The following is a 22555-nucleotide window of genomic DNA, read 5'->3' on the forward strand; positions in this document are numbered from 1 at the left end:
TAGCTTAGTCAAGATTAGGTTTATAATCTATAGCCAAACAATGGAAATTTTTGAATGACACTGAAGTTTGCTGGAGGTGATCAAATTTTCAGAATGAATACGAGCACTTCATTTACAAAATGTGTCGGTTGATTACAGGGAATCCAAAAGACTCAAAAACAGGAAAATATAAGCCCAAAATGAAATTATCAGGTGTGCTAAAGCATCGTTAATCTCATACAGTAATCCTGCCTCTTTACCAGAATGTATTATCCTGAAGCTTTCTCATCTGTAGCTTACTCCTACTTCCTTTGGATGTCTCCTTCTTCAGTAAGCCTTCTATAAATCCTCTAGTTGCTTTTTCTTTTTTTTTTTTTAAGGCCTTCCTTACTCATCAGTAAACTGAAGGTTGAGAGTGTTGGTAGAATGTGTGCATATCAAGAAATGAAATAAAAACAGGAGTTAATTCTGTGAAACATTTCCACTATTCTGGTAAGAATGAAAAGCATACAGATGAATTGCAAAATATGAGCTGCGCAATTTCAGTAATTAGGCATACACAATCAGTGCTCTTAAATTTGTGTTGAAGACCTTGTGTGAGCAAAATAAAGATGAGCCGTAAGATTTGTGCTAATAAATTAGACTTTAATTTTTCTTCACTTGAAATAACCATAAGTAGGAAATTAGAAAAACCCATAAGAGGAAACAGACTCCAAAAGAAAAGAAAAAGCGTCATATACAATACCTTTAACAGCATTTCTATGTGATTTCTGAGCAAGCTTTCTGTATTTTGATTTTGCACTGAGCACCGCAGATTATGAGGTGTTGGTTTTAATAACGCATCAAACAGGACCCTTTGAAGCCCAAAAACGTACAATATCTTTCAGAATGTCTCCTCCATAGAAAGATGATAAACAGATGGATGGAGAGATAGATAGATATAAATACTGTTTGTTCATTTTCTTAAAGCGCTTACTGTGTGAATATTTCTGAAGTGTGAATACTAGTTCATCAGTCCCTTAGAATCTGCTTACCACCATTCATTGCCTCCATGTTGTTTACAGATTTATGACTATGAGGTGTGAATTTCAATACGGCACCTCTGCTGAGTTTTCTCAAGGCCTCAGGAACGACTCTGCTGTGGCATGTGGTGTGCTTGATGACCTTTAGGGGAAGATCAGGTGGTTCCTCTGTTCGTCACAGTTGGGAAGGAAAGACATGCTTCTAAAATGCAACAAAAGTTTCCTGGATGGAAGCCAAATTATTTTTTATTTTTATTTGATCTTTATTTTGACTAATCCTTTTCTTTGTGTGCTTTCCTTTTGTTGATATGCCAAAATCCTGCCAGCTTGTTTCCTTCCTCAAAAAGCCCCTTAATTTCTAAGTTTATTTTAATATTTAGATTTATTTGCCAAAGTTAATTAAATCCCCTCTACTCTAGCACCAACCTCTATTTAGATTAGAATCATGTTTTATAAAAGGTCATGGCGATTGGCTCACCTACAGGCTTGATGTCCGTGCTCAGCCTTATTGTGCCTTTAAAGCACTGTCATAGATTGGTCTTAGTGAATACGCTTAATGCCGAGGGGGTGCAAAATTTTCTTTCCAGTTATTCACTCTCATAAGTAAGAGAATATTTTCATGTCACTGTGGTCAAATCTATAGTGTAGCAACTATCTAGGTAATGCTTGTAATACACTCAGTTTTCACTTGAATTGCCCAGATAAACTGAATCGCCCCCAAAGGCCTTTAATCTCAACTGAGGGATGTGATCCAGTCAACTGCTCTTATTAATCTAGCATTATGGCAATTTATGCATTCTACTTGTTGCATATGCATATAATCTGTCAGCAAGACCAAAGTCCTTCTGCAGAGCTTTCCTAAACTCTAGACCCATTAGGAGAACTTTTTTTCTTTCCAGATGAAACTCTATTCAGAGGGTTGGGCAAAACAAACTAAAGCACCAATTAGCACTGTTAGTTCAGCATTTTCAACATGCAAGTTTGCTTCCAAAAACCTCCCTTTGAGCCTGAGTTTGCAAGACGTTCAGATCTCCTGAGTTTCACTTTGAGTGTCAAGTTCAAGCAGAACGCCAAAGAAACTCAAAGCAAAACCCACTTTGGACCCCTTGAGTTTCACCTGACTTCTACCTGAAAGAACTATACAGTGTTTCTTTAAAACTTGGCCCAAGTTTGCATGCAATTCAACTGAAATCCAATTCATCATTGCTGAAAGATTTGCAAACCTCCGTAAAATGGGCTGTGAACCTAGCATGACCTTGGGTATCTAAGGAAGTTTACCAAAGTTTCCAACAACTTAAACAGGACTGTTAAAACCTGGTGAAGAATCTACATGTTATATTTTAAACTATAATTCACCTCTAAGAAATCTATGAATCACATATAATTGTCCCCAAGAGATGGTTTATTTCTGCTTTGTAAAATTACTATTTTTCATCTCTGCATACTCTTTAAAATAGGAAAGATTCTGGCTCACTGATGAGAAATTAGGGAGCTACCATTATATACTGTTTCCATCTCCTCACTGCGTACAGTAAATACCACAAGCTTAGGCACAATATTAGGCATTGGCTATAAAGTGACCCCAGGAATCTACATTTTTCTAATGGCAAGCAGTTGAGATAATTCAGTATCTCAGCACAACACAATGGGTTGGGACAACCTGTCACAGAAGACAAACTTCCACTTTTTCTAATGGAGATAAAACTGTGTTTATTCTTTTCTTTGTTCTCTAGGCAAAGTTTCTTCCCCTTCTCATCTCTGCCTTGCCCTCCACCCTCTCCTCTCACCACAAAGCCCTACTTGTGTCTTCCTGATAATCCTCATTCATTCTCCTTTCTCTAACCATTTCCTTTATTCACCTTCAAGCCATGTTCTCCTTCTTTAGTCTACCCACTGCCTTCCACCCACGTTGGTTCTTCATCCGTTCTTCTTTTCTTAAGCTTCCTGATGGGATTTTTCAACAGGCTTTCCACTCCACCTGTTTTGCGACAGTGTTGTAAATTGGTCTCTGATATCCCGTTTCACCATTCCTGTGTCTGCAGGAAACTTCTTATTCCTAATCTGGCCCCCTTTGCTCTTTGGACTAAGATGGTAAAGGACAGGGAAGCCTGGCCTGCTGGAGTCCATGGGTTGACAAAGAGTTGGACACAACTGAATAACAACAGCAAGAGGGGAGTTTGTAAGGCTGTCCTCAGGCCCCTCAGTGAACATCACTTTGCAGCAACTATGAAGGACAGAGTGACTTTATGCCATCAACTTAAACATAAACAAGAGGGGGGGAAAGTAATGTGCAGTGGAAAACAGCATGGTTTTGGGAATCAAATAGAGCTAAGTTTGAATAGCATCTCTGCTGCTGTGACCTTGAACAACCAATCTTCCCCTTTGGAGTTCTGGTTCCCTCACCTCTGCAGTGGAAACATTAATATCTGCCTGAAAATGATAAAGGAATAAATGAAATAACACACCTCATAATTCTTTACCATCAAGAGTTTCCTTAAGAGAATATACTACATCTTAATCTTAGGCATAAACCAGGATGGCTTAGTGGGAAATTAGAGGACTGATTAGAAGACTTTATTTTCAGCTCTTTTCATATAACTTTCTCATTCAATGTCCTCAGCAATGTTGTGTTTTTGCATTGAAGCACAAATGACACTAGGCTCAAAGAAGTATCCAGTTTTTTGTTTTTTGTTTTTTTAATTTGGGATGCATGTTCTGAAATGTTCATTTTACTAGAGCCAGGGTGATTTCTCTTCCATGAACTTCAACACACACAGCTTTGGAAAACTTATTTTTCTGTGAATGTGTGCTCTTTAAGATAAAGCAGATTCCTTGTGGACCTCTCAATATTTTCCATGTAGATTTTTCCCATTTTGATAAACACACACAACCACCAAATAATAATTGGGGGAAATGTACATATTAGTGAATTTTTATTGCATCTATCTAAGGCTTAGGCTCTAAGAAAAACCAAAATATCTGAATAAGAAACGAAAAACTCTGTCAATCATTCAAGGATTTTGTTTAATTTTATAAGGATATCATATTTAGAGTCAATAAATAATGTTTTGTGCCATGTGGTTATCTTGAAAATGTCTGTTGGTTTCAATTTTGTATAGAAATTAATTATTCAGTGTTTTTTAAAGGGGGTCAGGTGAAATGTATAACAATATTTGTTTTCTTAGATTCAATAGAATTTACAATGGGATACTAAAAAAAAAATTCAATATGTGAAAAGCGAAAAGACCTGTTGCTTTTAACTTTATTATTATGTTTAGGGCTCAATAAATACTTATTGAATGAATGAATAAACTTTCTCAGCAAATATTAAGGAAAGAATGAGCTTGGGAGATGGCTGTGCCCAGCTCGAAGTAGGTTGGGCAGGCCCAGGGAAGGGCTTTCATAGAATACAGTTGATGTATGACACAGATGATACAGAGCAGAACTCAGCAGTCTAACAGTAAAAAAGAGTGAGACCACATACAGATGCAGAGTACAAATGAGGAAGGCCAGGAGCAGGACTGTAAATGCAAGAGTGAACCAATAGCTAAAAGCCACGCTATAGCTGAGTCCTGTTGACAACAGGGCAAGTGAGCAAGAACAGAAAGATTACCTGAACAAATATGTTAGCCTTATTCCCTCAGTCTTTTAAGTAGCAGTTTGCATTTTGCATTTATAAGCTGCCAATTGCCTAGATGGAAATAAAGAATGGAGCAAAGTCAGAATGGAAGGGTGAAGGGAAGGGAAGAATGGAGAGAAAATAGGAGCTGAGAAGAGAAGAATAAAGAAATTGACAGTATGAAAGGAAAAGGAAATGGATAAGGGAGATAAAAATGAAGGATAGAGACAAGGGCAGGAAGTGATAAGAAGAAATTCCAAGGACTGGGAGGAATCTTAACAATTACTCCACTGGTCCTAGAGAAGACCACAGTCCACTGGCCCAGTTTTTCATACCAACTTCCCAGTGTACCCAGCCAGGCATCTTTGAAGTCTGTAATTTTGGCATAGAAATGCCTCTAGTCTCAGAAGACACCTCTTAAATAAATATGAGGGATGTTTCATTATAACCACAAATCCGTAAGAGTGAAATTCAAAGAAAAAGGAAAATGAAAACATTACATTTTGTTTGAAAAAGTTTGTCCTGAGGTCATTACCCAGTAATGATTCATTCTACCCAGCAAGGAAAGTTAGGGGTACCCCTTTCATGAGTCAAAATCTTTTTCTTGTGGATTTCTTTGTTTTGAATATTTTATTTCTTGATTTGTTAAACAATATTAATGTCAAGTGACATAACAAACGGAAAAGTGGTTGTAGTAATCACCACAAAATAAAGTTCAACAGAGAGGCATGAATCCTGCAGAGTACACTTGATAAAGCCAACTAAAATTTTTATCTTCTCTAATTAATTAATTGTTAACTGGTAGTCAGGAGCCATAAATGCTTTTTAGACTACAGCTAGATTCTTAGTTGCTCTACACTTGAACTTAGGGTGCTGAGGTCCCAGATGTCACCCAAAACATACATTTGAGGAAAAAATACATTTATATAATAGAGAGTAAAATCCAGGACATTATCAACTCTTTCAGGGGTATGTAATAATATATGTGTTCTGCAAAGATTTAAGAGAAAATAAGAGATGAGATCACATGGACCACAGCCTTGTCTAACTCAATGAAACTAAGCCATGCCGTGTGGGGCCACCCAAGACAGACAGGTCATGGTGGAGAGGTCTGACAGAATGTGGTCCACTGGAGAAGGGAATGGCAAGCCACTTTAGTATTCTTGCCTTGAGAACCCCATGAACAGTATGAAAAGGCAAAATGATAGAACACTGTAAGAGGAACTCCCCAGGTCGGTAGGTGCCCAATATGCTACTGGAGATCAGTGGAGAAATAACTCCAGAAAGAATGAAGGGATGGAGCCAAAGCAAAAACCACACCCAGTTGTGGATGTGACTGGTGATAGAAGCAAGGTCTGATGCTGTAAAGAGCATTATTGCATACTGGAATGTCAGGTCCATGAATCAAGGCAAATTGGAAGTGGTCAAACAGGAAATAGCAGGAGTGAACGCTGACATTCTAGGAATCAGCGAACTAAAATGAACTGGAATGGGTGAATTTAACTCAGATGACCATTATATCTACTACTGTGGGCAGGAATCCCTTAGAAGAAATGAAGTATCCATCATAGTTAACAAAAGAGTCCGAAATGCAGTACTTGGATGCAATCTCAAAAAAGACAGAATGATCTCTGTTCATTTCCAGGCCAAACCATTCAATATCACAGTAATCCAAGTCTATGCCCCGACCAGTAATACTGGAGAAGCTGAAATTGAATGGTTCTATGAAGACCTACAAGACCTTGAGAACTAACACTCAAAAAGATGTCCTTTTCATTATAGGGACTGGAATGCAAAAGTAGGAAGTCAAGAAACACCTGAAGTAACAGGCAAATTTGGCCTTGGAGTACAGAATGAAGCAGGGCAAAGGCTAATAGAGTTTTGCCAAGAGAACACACTGGTCATAGCAAACACCCTCTTCCAACAACACAAGAGAAGACTCTACACATGGACATCACCAGATGGTCAACATCGAAATCAGATTGATTCTATTCTTTGCAGCCAAAGATGGAGAAACTCTATACAGTCAACAAAAACAAGACAAGGAGCTGACTGTGGCTCAGATCATGAACTCCTTATTACCAAATTCAGACTTAAATTGAGGAAAGTGGGGAAAACCACTAGACCATTCAGGTATAACCTAAATCAAATCCCTTATGATTATACAGTAGAAATGAGAAATAGATTCAAGGGCCTAGATCTGATAGACAGAGCACCTGATGAACTAGGGACGGAGGTTTGTGACATGTACAGGAGATAGGGATCAAGACCATCCCCAAGGAAAAGATATGCAGAAAAGCAAAATGGCTGTCTGGGGAGGCCTTACAAATAGCTGTGAAAAGAAGAGAAGCAAAAAGCAAAGGAGAAAAGGAAAGATATACCCATTTGAATGCTGAGTTCCAAAGAATAGCAACGAGAGATTTTAAAAAAAGCCTTCCTCAGTGATCAGTGCAACGAAATAGAGGAAAACAACAGAATGGGAAAGACTACAGATCTCTTCAAGAAAATTAGAGATCCCAAGGGAACATTTCATGCAAAGATGGGCTCAATAAAGGACAGAAATGGTATACACCTAACAGAAGCAGAAGATATTAAGAAGAGGTGGCAAGAATACACAGAAGAACTGTACAAAAAAGATCTTCACAACCCAGATAACCACGATGATGTGATCACTCACCTAGAGCCAGACAACCTGGAATGTGAAGTCAAGTGGGCCTTAGGAAGCATCACTACAAACAAAGCTAGTGGAGGTGTTGAAATTCCAGTTTAGCTATTTCAAATCATAAAAGATGATGCTGTAAAAGTGCTGTACTCAATATGCCAGCAAATTTGGAAAACTCAGCAGTGGCCACAAGACTGGAAAAGGTCAGTTTTCATTTTAATCCCAAAGAAAGACAATGCCAAAGAATGCTCAAACTCTGCACAATTGCACTCATCTCACATGCTAGAAAAGGAGTGCTCAAAATTCTCCAAGCCAGGCTTCAGCAATACGAGAACCGTGAACTTCCAGGTATTCAAGCTGGGTTCAGAAAAGGCAGAGGAACCAGAGATCAAATTGCCAGCATCCACTGGATCATCAAAAAAGCAAGAGAGTTCCAGAAAAACATCTATTTCTGCTTTATTGACTATGCCAAAGCCTTTGTGTGGATCACAAGAAACTGTGGAAAATTCTGAAAGAGATGGGAATACCAGACCACCTGACCTGCCTCTTGAGAAATCTGTATGCAGGTCAGGAAGCAACAGTTAGAACTGGACATGGAACAACAGACTGGTTCCAAGTAGGGAAAGGAGAATGTCAAGGCTGTGTATTGTCACCTTGCTTATTTAACTTATATGCAGAGTACATCATGAGAAACGCTGGGCTGGAAGAAGCACAAGCTGGAATCAAGATTGCCGGGAGAAATATCAATAATCTCAGATATGCAGATACCACCCTTATGGCAGAAAGTGAAGAAGAGCTAAAGAACCTTTTGATGAAAGTGAACGAGGAGAGTGAAAAAGTTGGCTTAAGGCTCAACATTCAGGAAACTAAGATCATAGCATCTGGTCCCATCATTTCATGGCAAATAGATGGGGAAACAGTGTAAATAGTGTCAGACTATTTTGGGGGGGCTCCAAAATCACTGCAGATGGTGATTGCAGCCATGAAATTAAAAGACGCTTACTCCTTGGAAGGCAAGTTGTGACCAACCTAGACAACATATTAAGGAGCAGAGACATTACTTTGCCAACAAAGGTCTGTCTAGTCAAGGCTATGGTTTTTCCAGTGGTCATGTATGGATGTGAGAGTTGGACTACAAAGAAAGCTGAAGGCTGAAGAATTGATGTTTTTTAACTATGGTGTTGGAGAAGACTCTTAAGAGTCCCCTGGACTGCAAGGAGATCCAACCAGTCCATCGTAAAGGAGATCAGTCCTGAGTGTTCATTGGAAGGACAGATTTGAGGCTGAAGCTCCAATACTTTGGCCACCTGATGCGAAGAGCTGACTCATTTGCAAAGACCCTGATGCTGGGAAACAGTGAGGGCAGGAGAAGGGGACGACAGAGGATGAGACGGTTGGATGGCATCACTGACTCAATGGACATGGGTTTATGTGGACTCTGGGAGTTTTGATGGACAGGAAGGCCTTGCATGCTGCTATTCACGGGGTTGCAAAGAGTCAGACACAACTGAGTGACTGAACTGAGCAGAAGGGATGATAGATTCCAAAAGAGTTCTTAGAGGTAATTGGCTACATAGATAACCTTCTTGTTGCCACTATCTAAAAGGTGATACTGTCCTGAGAAGATCATTGATAAAGGCTATTAACATCTATGCCAATGATAACAATCATAATAGTAACAGTTTACATTTACTGAATATTGCTACAGACCAGGAGTCATTCTAACCATTTTATAAACTAATAAGTCAATTCTGAGAACACCTGTAAGTTTCATTGTTCAGTTGCTAAGTTGTGTCCAATCCTTTGAGACCCCTTGAACTGCAGCATACCATTCTTCCCCTTCCTTCACTATCTCCTAGAGTTTACTTATTATTATTTTCCCTTTTTTTTTGGTGAAATGATGATCCTAGGCTGATCATTAGTGAATTAATTATTTAAATTCAAGTCACCAAATAGCAAAAATTGATAGCAATAATAACAGTAATTCAACAAGGTGGTAAAAATCTATGGTGACTAAGTTACAAAACTTTTCTCTGTTAAAGATTGTTCCTGGAGATCAGGACATAAACAGTTAACTGTCTCAGAAATGCAAAACATAATATACAATTACTTTCATTAAGACATTTTAGCAAGTATTTTTATAGAATTTCAGTGGTTTATACTTGTACATCTGACCTAGAAAATCTCAACCAGAAATTTAATATTTGTTGTATGCATGAAAACGATAGAGTTTCATGTAATGTTGAATGTAACTTCCTAAGCCCCAGTCTCCCAGTATTTGAACAGGAGTAACCCAACCCCCCTCACAACATTGTTATGAAATCAAACAGCAACAAGTGGCCCAAAGGATGGAGCTAGAGATAGGGATCAGGAAGTGGCTGGCAGAGGGTAATTGGAGAAAAAGCCGTGAGGGTGAATGAACACTCCAGAAGAGAGAAAACTTTAAGGCTCAACTCCAGAGAGAAGGAAGGAGGAAGAGGAGCCCTGGGAAGGAAACTAAAAATTTTGTAAGAAAGGGAACAGAAAAACCGTGGTCTACTGTCATTAACTATTAAATGACTTTGTGGGCAAGATTTACAAATTGCCCTGCATTTGTTCTATTTTTAGAAGCACCTGCTCCATCAAGTTATTTAGAAATAACCACCAGGGTATAATATGAAGGACAAAGATGTAAACATATTTAATTATATCAAAAAAAGATCAACCCTTCGCTGGTCTGTCAAGCAGTCAGCTTTGTTTCAACTTAGACAAGCTGGGGAGGATAGCAGTCTAATGAAAACTGAGAATTTTATTTTTTAAATAAATGCAATTTGATTCTTTCATAGCTATACGATGAGATTCAATTAGGCCAAAAAGAGCACTGGCAAGTAGATACTTTCATAGACTTGCTTTCACAACTAAGAAAAATTACTCTATTAATATATAAATTAAGAGTACTTAAACAGATGATATCAGACTACGTGCTTGAAAATGTGTTCTCTCAGGTAGCTTAATTATATCCTTGCACTCTTTTAGACTATATTTTGCTTACTGAATCCACTTAGCATAAATAGACTGAAGACATCTTTATCTTAACCTCATGGCGACTACCAAAAATTCTAAATTGGCAACCCAGAGTAATGAGATTTTACCATACATAATGCTCAAGCGAACAATAGAATATTCTTCTTTTTTGAAAATCCAGTTTATTTAAGCTATTTCTTTTTAGATCAAAATTTTAATTATTACTACTTCCCTGGTGGTGGAGTGGATAAGAATCCACCTGCCAATGCAGGGACACAGGTTTGATCCCTGGTCCAGGAATATTCCACATGCCCTGGAGCAACTAAGTGTGGGACTCACAGCTACTGAGCCTGAGTGCTGCAGCTACTGAAGACCTCGCTCCTGGAGCCTGTGCACCGCAACAAGAGAAGCCACCACAACGAGAAACCCATTCACCACAGCTAGTGAGTATCCCCCGCTCTCCCCAACTAGAGCGAGCCCATGGGTAGCAATGAAGACCCCAAGCAGCCAAAGATTATTAAATAAATAAAATAGTAGTGTGCATATGTCAAAAAAATTTAAATTTCAATGGCTAACTGATCTTCTTGAACCAAATGCATGCATGCATGCATGCTACGTCACTTCAGTCGTGTCTGACTCTTTGCAACACTATGGACTGCAGTCCACCAGGCTCCTCTGTCCATGGGATTCTCCAGGCAATAAAATGCATGTAATTTCACTAATAGCTTCTCTTATAAGAATACAGTTTCTGTGCTAAGGAACACAGAACCCTTCGTTCTGTTCTACCTCCCACTCCAGTCAGGGCATACCTGGAGGACTATAATCAGTTTTGAGCATCACATTTTAGGACAAACTTCATTAAAATGAAACACACTTCAAAGAGAATGAGACTTAGAGCCATTTTATATGACAGAAAATTGAAAAAACACAGAGGCTTTGTCTGGAGAACAGATGGCGTGGAGAAACAGTGATAGTAATACCTCTTTCCAACTATCTGAAGGACAAGGCCGATAAGAGACACTGACCTTGCTATTTTCTTCAGCTTCAGAGCACTGATCTTCAAGCACACACGTGCAAGGGGAGTTTATGAAAGCAAAGACCAGAGCTCTTAGCCACCAGCTGCCATTCAAATGGCCCCATATGGAGAAGAGTGAAGGACCCACATTTCCACAAGAACCACAGTGACTGATGCAGGTGGTCTACAGAGCACACTTACTGAAACACTGCTGCTACTAAGTCGCTTCAGTCGTGTCCGACTCTGTGCGACCCCATAGACGGCAGCCCACCAGGCTCCCCGTCCCTGGGATTCTCCAGGCAAGGACACTGGAGTGGGTTGCCATTTCCTTCTCCAATGCATGGAAGTGAAAAGTGAAAGTGAAGTTGCTCAGTCGTTAGCGACCCCATGGACTGCAGTCCACCAGGATCCTCCAGCCATGGGATTTTCCAGGCAAGAGTACTGGAGTGGGGTGCCACTGCCTTCTCCACTGAAACACTACTTTAGGCTGAATGAGAATCAGTGGGTCAATACCATAAGGAGATAGACTGCAGATCAATATACCAAACAAACAAACAAAAAGACCTTCCTAAGGATTAGAGCTTCTCTAAAATGAAAAGACTTGTCTCATATGATTGTACATTCCCATCACTGGTGGTTTCCAACCAGACCCTGAGTGACCAAGGCCAAGGTGTCACAGAAATGAGTATTCAACAAATAGATGGTTGTCTGTATGGAAGCCGAGAGATTCAACCTTTGATGAGAGTGTTTAACTCTGGATTTGCTAAATAAAAATGCCAGTTCTGATCATTATCCTTCATATAGAAGTTACTTGGCAGTGGGACAAATAAGAAAGTAAAGGCTAGAATTGACCCTTGTTAATTTTGAAACAGGGAAATTAACTGATCAATTAACTCTTTTTCCTTGAAGGACCTTAAATGAAACTATTTTTTTATTCTAATTTTTTCATCATGCATTATCTTTACACAAGATGAATTCTCAAGACTCGAGGACTATTTAACATTATGTTGACCAAAGAGAGTAAGAAACCATGACTGATACAAGTATTAAAGAAAAAGGATGTGGCAGCAGGGTCTACCAGACTCATGTTCCATGGGGAGGGAGAAGCGATGAGGTGGAAGGAAACAAGGTTAAAGCGGTCTTTTATATTTGTGTTTCACTGAGTTTTCTTTCCAAATTTTAGTTTCCAGCCTGAAATTTACTACAAGCCAAGAGTTCAAAATCAAAATTAATTGTTCTAAAGAGAATGAATGGAGAAGGAAATGGCAACCCACTCCCGTATTCTCACCTGGGAAATCCCACGGACAGAAACATGGGGTTGCAAAAGAGTCAGACACCACCGAGCAACTAAACCAACAAAGAGGACGAAGAAGAAACAGGAAAAGACATGACATCTTTTCACATCCTGAACAAGCCAAATTTGATATTGATAGGGAAAGGGGGTTGATTCATAGTAGGTCAGATGTGATGGGAAGCAAATAATGAGCCATTAGTTCCATTTGTGGTTTGGCTGTGTGAACTGCCACGCTGCAGGGTGTGAGAGCAAGCTGAGGGCCCAGATTCACACCCTTTCCTTTGATGACATAAAATGCCCTTCACTTGTGGGCAAAAGTACATCCTTTTACAAATAGAAATAAAAGTCTAAGAGAAGAAGGATATTCATGTAGCTGTTTATCTGAGAATGAAGAAAGCTGTGCTAGCAATTGGAAGGCCTTTCTGTGGAGGTATTAATTGTACTTGAACTGGGCTCTAAAATGACCAAAAGAATCCTGATATTCGAAGACCGCAAGAACCATTTATGAGGCAGAGGGACCAGCCAGTGCAAAAGACAAGTGCTTGCCTCAAACATAAAAAAAATTATTTTGCTGGAAGAGAGCTGCAGTTTCCAGGGTTGGGGATATTGGGAAGACTCCAGCTTCCAATAATATGGCTCTTATTGTCCCTGTGATTATAAAGCTACAGCCATGTGTTGCCTGCTCAGTCACATCCAACACTTTGCAACCCTATGGACTGTAGCCTGCCAGGCTCTTCTGTCCATGGGATTGTCCAGGCAAGAATACTGAAGTGAGATTGCCATTCCCTTCTCCAGGGGATCTTCCTGACCCAGGGATTGAACCCGCATCTTCTGCATCTTCTGCATTGCAGGTGGATTCTTTAACACTGAGCCACTGGGGATAGCCACCGTGGTCACTAAAGATGAAAGAGCCACTCTGTTAGCTTCTGACTTTCACAGAGAGACCACTGGGCCAGCACGCTGGCGGGAAGGGGCCCATGGAGATTCTTGCTTTCCTAACAGCTGCCTGGAGGGTCTGTTAATATAATTCAGACATGAGGTAGGGTTACAACTCCATGGGTTGTACTTTGACCAATGAAAAACACGACGTAGAAAAGAGCCAGAAGATAAATCACTTGCTTGTCTACCTTTCTGAGGTCCTGTTTTTAGGTATTTTCCTACAGCTCTTGAAGAGGTCCTGTGAGACCATGGAACCTGTAAATTTGGCCCACCCACTAGCATACCCTCTTATATTTCCCCTCTGTTCTTTCCTAAAAACGAGTTGGTTGCTCAGTAGTGTCTGACTTTGTGATCCCATGGACGGTAGCCCACCAGGCTCCTCTGTCCACGGGATTTCCCAGACAAGAATACTGGAGTGGGTTGCCATTCCCTTCCCCAGGGGATTTTCCCAACCCAGGGATCAAACTCGGGTCTTCTGCATTGAAGGTGGATTCTTTACTGCACCAGGGATTCTTTACTGAGCCACCAGGGAAGCCCCCGTTCTTTCCTGCTGTTTATTAAATTACTTTTCCTCTCATGCCTCTTTCCTGGAGTTTCACTCTCTAATAGAGTTAACCCCAAAGCTTTTGCCTCTGGCAGTTTCCTAGAAGATGTGGTCTAAGATACATATATTAATTTATTTAATCCTCACAGAAAGCTCATGAGGCAGGTATTATCAATATTCCCATGATACAGATTTTTAAAAAAAAAACAACTGATTACAAAAATTATGTAACTTGCCTAGAGTCATGAAGTTGTTGAGTGGGCCAGCTGAGCTGTGAACCAGGGAATCTGGCTCCCTAACCCCTGTGTTCTCTTGTCTTGTAGATGCCAGTCATAATCAAGGGGCAGGGGCTGCATCTGAGATAGGTTTGCAAAGATTCATGTAGAGACATTTCTAAACTATTCTCAGAAACTGATGCTCCAGGCCCACATCACTGGACTCTTATTAAAGGATTGGTGGATTAGCTTATCAGCAATATCATTAACCACTTATCAAATATCTATTCTGTGTGAGCACTGTTTCAGGTCCTAAGTACCCCAAGTCATCAGAGATGACCTTGATACTCATTCCAGAGACTAGGGGAAACAGAGCCAAAACAGAAAAGCTTGTCCCAGACTAGAATAAGAGGGGGTGAGGCATTTGCCTTGAGCACACAATTTAAGGAAGCCCCCCAAACTCAGTAACCTAGAGGTATCATGTTTTAATGCAATAATTTTAAAAAATATTAAAGTAAACAATGTCATGATGAAAAAAATATCAAAAATTAAAGTGAAAACAAGATCAGTACTAGGGCCCTACCAAACTATATTGGAACCCAAGGCAAAAGACATCATCAGTAATACTGACCCTTTTCCCCAGTCTAGTTCTATAGAGAAGAATAAATTATTCAAGGTACATATGATCATTTCTTTGGCCCTCAGGGTCACAGTCAACCCCAGAGTAGAATCAAGACTCTTTTAAAATAACTTCAGTGTACAGACCTAACAATACACGTATTTGATTGTGCTAAACAAGAAGTAACATGAACAATTACAATCTGTTACCAGCAATGCACTCTCCTACAGCCAGCCTAGGGTCATTAAATAATATTGTTCAGAATTAGAATTATTTTAATTATTCTTATCTTTGAAAATGGAAAAAAATTACTATTTTCTTGTTGGAGATTTTTAAAGTATTAGAGTTACATAAAAATATGATTATAGGTGATGGAAAATGTCAATGTTCAAAAACTAGTCAGTAGTGTGCTGTGAATGGGGAAACTGAAATAGGTTATAAGCACTATTATCTTTATCTTTTTATTCTATTGTATTGTGATGAATGATGTTATTATGCAATCATTTAAGCTTTCAAATTCAAAACTAATTTAAATGTACAAAACTATGAATTCCTAATTGAAAATTACAAAATTATATGCCTTTATATATGCTAACTTTGAGATAATCAGGTGAGAAAATGTTCTTGTGTGCCTATGTAGAATTGTCTCCTGGGGTGGGAAAAACAGATTCTTTGAAGGATAAAATTCTACCTGAATTGTTGTACTGTAGTCAAATAGATCAAAAACTTTCTGTTTAGGCGTGGATTCCCTAAAAGGGGGCAGATCTAGGGAAAAGCTTATTTGCAAGCTTTTCCACTGATGAGTGGGGTGGGGGAGGGGGTCATGCATGGAGAAAGGGAGGGAAATTCCCAGCTCTGGAGGAGAGAAAAGGGAATACCCACAAAAATTAGAGATACTTTGGCATGGATTTAACTTCCTCTTCCGAAACTTGCTGAAACACTCCTTCAAATCAAAACAAAATATAGCAACAACAACAAAAACCCCTTCTTTCTTTTACAACTGAACAACAGTGATAATTGTGAGCCTGCTAACCGTACTTTCCCAGCAGGTCAGGCTCTAACTTGATTTAACTGCTTTTGCACTGGGACAAACGGAGACAAGGCGACTCTCCTTTCCATCCCCAGCCTCAGTCTGTGATTTGCCAATTTTTATAAATATGCCACATTGTTGGTACTGTCTTCTCACTCCTGTAGCCGACAGTCATTCTGGAAGTTCTTCGGCTTTTCTTAACCCTTTTATTTATACTATATGTAACTGACAGAAGTTTTGAATGCACCAAAGAGATAAACTTTCCTCTCCTGTTAAATACTGATTGGGGAGGAAATACTTCCTAATGATCAAACGAGTTAGGCAGGAAGATTTCTATTATGGCTCCTGTGTGTGCATATTATAAAGCTCTGCTAGTCAAAACCTCACAGCACAACAATAATAAAATAAATGGCCTTTCGTCTCTTTAGCTATGATGTCTTCAGTTAGGAGTTTGGTCAGTGTAACGATTTCCTTAGGTTATCTCCAGGATGCGATTTTATGCGCGCGCACACACACACACACACACACACACACACACACTTTTCAGGTTCAAGAAAACCTCCAAATTCCAATTCAGTGTGATATTCTAACATTTAGTCTAACATTATTCATCCAAGAACAAATTGGAAATTTCACAAGCATTGATTTAGTTGTAAACTTTTAGATTTTTTTCCCTGCTCCAATCATATAAATATAATCCTCGAAAAATCCTGGGGGACAACATTTCAATGTTTTTGTTCCAGTACTTTTAATGTTCTGAAACAGAATGTTACACTCACACACACACACACACACATACACAGAGCAAACAGCATCATAAATCTTAATAGTTTAATGAGGATGTGTTTAAAAGCCTAGTCTAGATATATAATAAAGTCTAATTCATGCCTCTGCTTTGGACATGGAGGTTCTTCTGGGATTTATATTTGAGCCAAGCTTCCACTTACAGGGCGAGGGCAGTGGTGTGTGTTCCATTTATGCACTCAAGTGCCGTGAAAGCTTTGCTATGTTCAGTCTTAGATACCATTTAACAAAACCCCCCAGGCAATATTATGTATATAGTAAGTAGGAAATCTTCTAGATATTTCAAGTCAAAAAAAGAAGTGCTATCATTTTTTAGATATTAAATAGCTGAAGAAATTTACCAGTTCAGTTTTGATAACTGTCATTAGTCTTTCCTCGATGCTAAGGGAAATTTTCTTCATGCTCTAAAAATAAGAACAACAAATTGTCAGTTAATCTCACTTTTAAATCTATAAATTTTACTTTTTATCTCCAGATGTGAGATTAGATATAGAACAAATCTAGTGGATGAAGAAAGAAAGAAAACAAAATATTTAAGATAATTTCCCTCCTCAGAGAAATATGACTGCATAAATCATTGGAACACAGACTTCTCAGCTATGAATAGGGACATTATTTGGTCTAAAAAATGCAATTATCTCTGAAACTTTACGTCTGTAGAGTCAATGAATATTTCCTTTTATTTTCATTCTCATCTGTTTGAAGGTTAAGAATTAGCTACTATAAATTTGAAGATCATTCATATACTAAATAAAGTCAATTAAGCCCAGGAGTTCATAGGATTTATAAAAAAAAAATAGTAAACAATTAACTTTAAAATTATGTCTATTAAGTTTGACTTTGTATGTATTTATGTCACAGTTATATCTTTATGAGAAAACAGGGAATGAAGTCTGTGCTCAACCTACAATTTAAACGTATTTATTATTCTAGATTATCTGTCTGCCACAAATTATTTACATGAAATTGTGAGGTGCCCCCAGGTGGAAAACTCTTCCTTAAAAAGAGAAAGATTCAGACAAGCTTGGTAGTTATGATCCTGTTTTTTAAAATATAGCTTTACTAGTTGGAGGAGAAGGGATTCTAAGTACAGAACAGTAAGTGTCCTTCAGTTTTCTCTCCTGATCCAAACCCCAAAGACTGTGTTCTTCTGGAATTTGTTATCCTAAAAATCTGTTGACATCAGGACACGGGAGGGATACCCATGGGGAAAGGTATAACTCCGTCAAGACAGAGACTCCCACTTCTGCTCAGGGCACTGGTTGGCTGTGGTAGTTTGAAAATTCCCAAGAACTCAGTGCCCCTTAGGCTTCAGGAGGAGCCCAGAGCACCAGGTGCAGCGGTGGCCATGCCCAGTGCGCACCGACTGGGCCTAGCAGCAATGGCATATTGTGGGCACCTTGGGGAGTTATGGGAGACACAGAGGGGTGAGGAGAAAACTTTGGAAAGAAAATGACAGATCTACGGTCACCAGGAGGATGTGTTTTTCTAGCAGCACAGGTGAAACCTCTGAGTGAGGGTCACGAAATAATGGATGGAAGAATCAAAGACACAAATCAGCTGCATTAAAATCATACAAAATCTATAGTAAATAAATTCTGTAAAGCAATTATCCTTCAATTAAAAATAAATTAATTTTAAAAAAATTTTAATAAAATAAAATATGACATAGATATAGAGAATAGACAGGTGGTTGCCAAGGGGAAGGGATAGAGCGGCAGTCTGGATTAGCAGATGCAACTAATATACATACAGAATGAATGAACAATAAACTCCTACTGTATAGAACAGGTAACCATATTCAATATCCTGTGATAAGCCATAAGGGGAAAGAATACAAAAAAGAATGTAAGTATATGCATAAGTGAATCACTTTGCTCTATAGCAGAAATTAAACATGCTGTAAATCAACTATACTTCAATTTTTTTTAAAAAGTCATTGACATGGTACCCATTCTCTCCCATATCCCTATGCGTTAATCCTATCATCTTCTTCCATAGGACTTAGAGGGATGGGAAAATGATAACCCTCAGCATCTACCTCCTTCTTGGGAAATACAACTTTCAGCTAATATCAGTCTGATAATAACATTTGCATGGCCCCGCTGCCTGCTGAGCATTTTTATGCACGATCATTTCATTTAATTCTCAAGACAGACCCCATGAGTGGGATACAGTGCTCACCCTTTTTATTCACATGAGGAAAATCAGGCTCAGAAAAGTAAAGTAACAGAAAATGATGGAGTATTTTGATTGAATATTTTTAAATGAATCTAGATAATAAAATGGATTGATTTATCAACCTTAGAAGGCCCATTTATGAATTTCAACCTCATGGTTATAGACTTTATCCTTTAGGATGTTAATGTGATTGAACAATTTCATCACATGCTGTAACTTGAAAATGTTTTATTTCACCTAATCTGGCAGATTTGTAGGGAGCACATTTCTAATATAACCCTGTTTTAGAGAATAAAACCTAATTCCAGGAGGACCGATAATTTAATATCTCTCAGTCAGTGCAGAAAGGGTCAAACTCAGGGCCTCTGGCTCAGAATATGTATCCACCACACTCGAGTCATAGCCCTCATGACCTATCACTTTCCCCACAACTACTTGGTGACCCCAGAGTCAGAAGGTGAAAGCTCTAGGCTGATAATTGGGAAATCCCAAGTGGAAGCCTCCTGGCTCTTGTTCAGCTTCTCTTTCACCTTGGGAAAGTGGTAACTTTCTATTTTATTTCTCCATCTGCGGGATGGGTTAGGTAGCAATAACACCTACCTTACCCAAGCTTATATGAATGTTACAAGGAAGAATTAGATAATGTCTGCACTGAGCTTTGCTCTCTTCAGAAGAAAGTCCCTGTAAAGCTGAAGGGAGAAATTCATTACGGGGGCTAATAAGATCAAAGCCTGCGGCCAGGAGCTGGGGAAGCTCTTCCCTGCACAGAGAGCATTTACTGCACTCAACTCTAATAACATTCCTCCCCTAAGATTCTACAATGATTTGCAGATAGTCATTAAGTAAATCTTGCTGCCCTTAAGCAAGGCGCAATTTGCACTATAAGAGCCTAAAGCTTTATGAAAACAAAATCTTAGGAGGAACAAAGGCAGTGCTTAAAAAAATAATCCAGGAATTAGGATCTTTACGTCTGTTTTCTAATTCCCTCCTCTCTGTATCCACAAAATTTCATTTTTGCTTAACTCTCATTTTTCCTTCCCAGCAGCTAAGCAGTGCCCTTACAAGCGGACTTTGTGGTAGGTGACCCTATGCAAAAATGAAGGGAAACAAAGACTCCTAAATATTAGTAACTTTAAAAAGTTTTGGCAACTCTGAAACTTTAAATAAATCCTCAGTTTTCATATTTGTCTGAACCAAAGATACTGTCTTCTATTTTGTTGTTCAGGTCCTTTCCTTCAGAAAGTGAATAAGGCATGAAAACCACAAAGGAACCCACTGGTCAGCTTAAAGGAATTCATTTTCCCAGAGTGCCAGGATCCATTAACCAGGTCTTGAGATGTTTGCATATTGCCTAACCTCGTTTTCTGATGTCTCAACTTGACTGCATTTCATTTTAATTTATTAAACTCTACTGGCAAAGACTCAGAGTAAAATGCTGTGCTATCTTATTTTTGAATCTACATGTTAATCATGTCTAATTGGCCTTCATTTCCATCTGCACAGATCTCTAGTCCTCAATTCTGGAATTAGTAGATCAAATTGCAAAATCCAACCCAGTCATGACCTCGTGACGCTCGCTTGACTTTGCTTCAATGTGCTGTCAAAGCCTTAAAATGTAAATTACCAGTGAGAACAAGGACCAGGTGTTGAAAAGATGCTTCCATTTTTATATTTCTTGTTTGAATTAGATCTGTTGAAAGGCCAAAGTTAGAACAGTTGTCGTTCAGTCACTCAGTAGCGTCCGACTCTTTGCGACTCCACGGACTGTGGCATGCCAGGCTTCCCTGTCCTTCACCATCTCCCGGAGCTTGCTCAAACTCATGTCCATTGAGTCGGTGATGCCATCCAACCATCTCATCCTGTGTCATTCCCTTCTCCTCTCGCCTTCAATCTTTCCCAGCATCAGGATCTTTTCTAATGAGTCAGTTCTTCACATCGGGTAGCCAAAGTACTGGAGCTTCAACTTCAGCATCAGTCCTTTCAGTGAATACTCAGGATTGATTTTCTTTAGGACTGATGGTCTGATCACCTCTCAGAGGAAGACTGACAAAAGCTTTAAATGTTTTCTTTCCTTTCTAGACCTGTTCTATAGTTCATTGAGGCCAGTGCTGAAAGGCAACACACATTTAAGAGAAACTGAATAGAAGCCACTAACTCCCTTCTCTCAACCTCTCCAAGATTTTTTGCCTCAAAAAAGAAAAGCCCATTCAATCTAATTCCCAAAAATAGAGGACTAACCTTACGTATAGGTGTTGAGTTGATTGTATCAGGACCTCCCCATCCAAAAAACACAAGCCTTCCATTTCTCTTCATGGGGATCTCAAAGAGGAACACTTAAGCTGGGACAAAAAACTGAAGATTTTACAAAGGTACCCTTTCGCAAAATGATTTTCTCTATCTTGTAACGGTTTTTCTCTTAATGAAATGCAAATAGATCTAAAAGCAATAATGTATCAAGTCTTGTCAGTCATCTTTACCTTAGTGTAGAAGGATTAGGCAGATTCTATGGGCATGGGGAAGGGCCTGGAGAGGAAAACTTAAAAGAAGTTTGAGGAGATGGGACAAACTTTGCTCAGTTTTACCTAGTCAGGTCTTTTCTCAACAGTAATGCAGGTTCCCTTCTATTCTCCTGTGGTGGCTTCTTTCTTCTGGGGCAGAAATGGCACACAGAATCTTTTCTTTAAAATCTACAGAGGAATTTTGCATTAAGAGAGTAAAAAGATGAGGAAGTGGAGGAGACAGATCCTGAGCTTCATTCTTGCTTCTGTGCTCAGGAAGACGGTGCTGAGAGCAGGCAAGCTGGCTGAGGTCACTGGCCATGAGGACCTGCAGCAGCACTCTTCGTGCAGGTTCCAGATTAAGGGAGGAGGAATATGAATGCGAGCCATTTCATTCTAATAATGCTAAAGAATCTGAACCAAGAGAGCGAATCAAATCTCAGTAACACAAGAAGATTGTTTGTTGCAACCTAAAGTGAATTGGGTTACTAAGATTTAAAGAGGAGATGGTATTTCTGATTCTTCAGCTCTAACAAATTTTTGAAGGTGAAGGAAAACTAATGTTTCTTTAAAATAAGGAATAAAAACCAAAGACCCTTGAATGGTGAAGAAGTGAGCTGTGCTTAAAGGTAAAGAAAAAAAATTTCATACATATTATTAGCACTATCTACTCCTGAGGGTGACTCTTGTTGATTGCTCTTTGGTTTAGCAAACAATAGGATGAGGCTTCTGGATACGCAAAGATATACATTGAGCCTAATATAGAATTTGTCATTGTTCAGTAGCTAAGTCATGTCCAACTCTTTGCGACCCCATGGATGGCAGCAGGCCACCCTTCCCAGTCCTTCACTATCTCCCAGAGTTTGCTCAATTCATGTCCATTGAATTGGTGATACTATCTGATCATCTCATCCTCTGTCACCCCCATCTCCTTTTGCCTGCAGCCTCTCCCAGGATTAAAGTCTTTTCCAATGACTCCACTTTCCAACCAGGTGGCCAAAGTATTGGAGTTTCAGCTTCAGCATCAGTCCTTCCAATGAATATTCAAGGTTGATTTCCTTTAGGATTGACTGGTTTGCAGTCCTTGCAGTCAAGAGACTCTCAAGAGTCTTCTCCAGCACCACAGTTTGA

This window comes from Ovis canadensis, chromosome 8 (assembly GCF_042477335.2).
Source record: "Ovis canadensis isolate MfBH-ARS-UI-01 breed Bighorn chromosome 8, ARS-UI_OviCan_v2, whole genome shotgun sequence".
In the NCBI taxonomy this organism is placed as follows: domain Eukaryota; kingdom Metazoa; phylum Chordata; class Mammalia; order Artiodactyla; family Bovidae; genus Ovis; species Ovis canadensis.